The sequence below is a fragment of the Lucilia cuprina genome, chromosome 3 (assembly GCF_022045245.1).
Source record: "Lucilia cuprina isolate Lc7/37 chromosome 3, ASM2204524v1, whole genome shotgun sequence".
NCBI classification, from domain to species: Eukaryota; Metazoa; Arthropoda; class Insecta; order Diptera; family Calliphoridae; genus Lucilia; species Lucilia cuprina.
In genome coordinates, this window is record NC_060951.1 from 32,583,139 (window position 1) to 32,584,626 (window position 1,488).

A 1,488-nucleotide genomic window follows, 5' to 3' on the forward strand; every position below is an offset into this window, starting at 1 on the left:
AGCGAAATCTGTGATCACTTTTATTTCCTGCAGAAAACCGATATTTTGAGTGAAAAAATAAAAGTCCGTTTTTCTCGAAAACTATAAGAGATACAGCAAAAACAAGCGCAATCTGTGATCACTTTTATTTCCTGCAGAAAACCGATATTTTGAGTGAAAACATAAAAGTCCATTTTCTTGAAAACTATAAGAGATACAGCAAAAACAAGCGAAATCTGTGATCACTTTTATTTCCTACAGAAAACCGATATTTGGGGTGAAAACATAAAAGTCCGTTTTTCTCGAAAACTATAAGAGAAAACCGATATTTTGAGTGAAAACATAAAGGTCCGTTTTTCTCGAAAACTATAAGAGAAATCCGATATTTTGAGTGAAAACATAAAAGTCCGTTTTTCTCAAAAACTATAAGAGAAATCCGATATTTTGAGTGAAAACATAAAAGTCCGTTTTTCTAGAAAACTATAAGAGATACAGCAAAAACAAGCGAAATATATAATCACTTTTATTTCCTACAGAAAACCGATATTTTGAGTGAAAACATAAAAGTCCGTTTTTCTCGAAAACTATAAGAGATACAGCAAAAACAAGCGAAATCTGTGATCACTTTTATTTCCTGCAGAAAACCGATATTTTGAGTGAAAAAATAAAAGTCCCTTTTTCTCGAAAACTATAAGAGATACAGCAAAAACAAGCGAAATCTGTGATCACTTTTATTTCCTGCAGAAAACCGATATTTTGAGTGAAAACATAAGAGTTCGTTTTCTGGAAAACTATAAGAGATACAGCAAAAACAAGCGAAATCTGTGATCACTTTTATTTCCTACAGAAAACCGATATTTTGAGTGAAAACATAAAAGTTCGTTTTTCTTGAAAACTATAAGAGATACAGCAAAAACAAGCGAAATCTGTGATCACTTTTATTTCCTACAGAAAACAAAAATCTGTGTTCACTTTTATTTCTTACAGAAAACCGATATTTGGGGTGAAAACATAAAAGTCCGTTTTTCTCGAAAACTATAAGAGAAAACCGATATTTGGTGTGAAAACATAAAAGTCCGTTTTTCTCGAAAACTATAGGAGATACAGCAAAAACAAGCGAAATCTGTGATCACTTTTATTTCCTACAGAAAACCGATATTTTGTGTGATAACATAAAAGTCCGTTTTTCTCGAAAACTATAAGAGAAAACCGATATTTTGTGTGAAAACATAAAAGTCCGTTTTTCTCGAAAACTATAAGAGATACAGCAAAAACAATCGAAATCTGTGATCACTTTTATTTCCTACAGAAAACCGATATTTTGTGTGATAACATAAAAGTCCGTTTTTCTCGAAAACTATAAGAGAAAACCGACATTTTGTGTGAAAACATAAAAGTCCATTTTTCTCGAAAACTATAAGATTTACAGCAAAAACAAGCGAAATCTGTGATCACTTTTATTTCCTACAGAAAACCGATACTTTGAGTGAAAACATAAAAGTCCGTTTT

At 31.2% G+C, this 1,488-nt stretch overlaps 1 protein-coding gene across 1 annotated transcript in view; it reads right to left on the reverse strand.

Moving 5' to 3' along the window:
- The window catches only part of LOC111676126 (keratin, type II cytoskeletal 68 kDa, component IB-like), a 4,544-nt gene that overhangs the window by 2,548 nt on the left and 508 nt on the right, over positions 1 to 1,488 (reverse strand). The window lies entirely within an intron of this gene.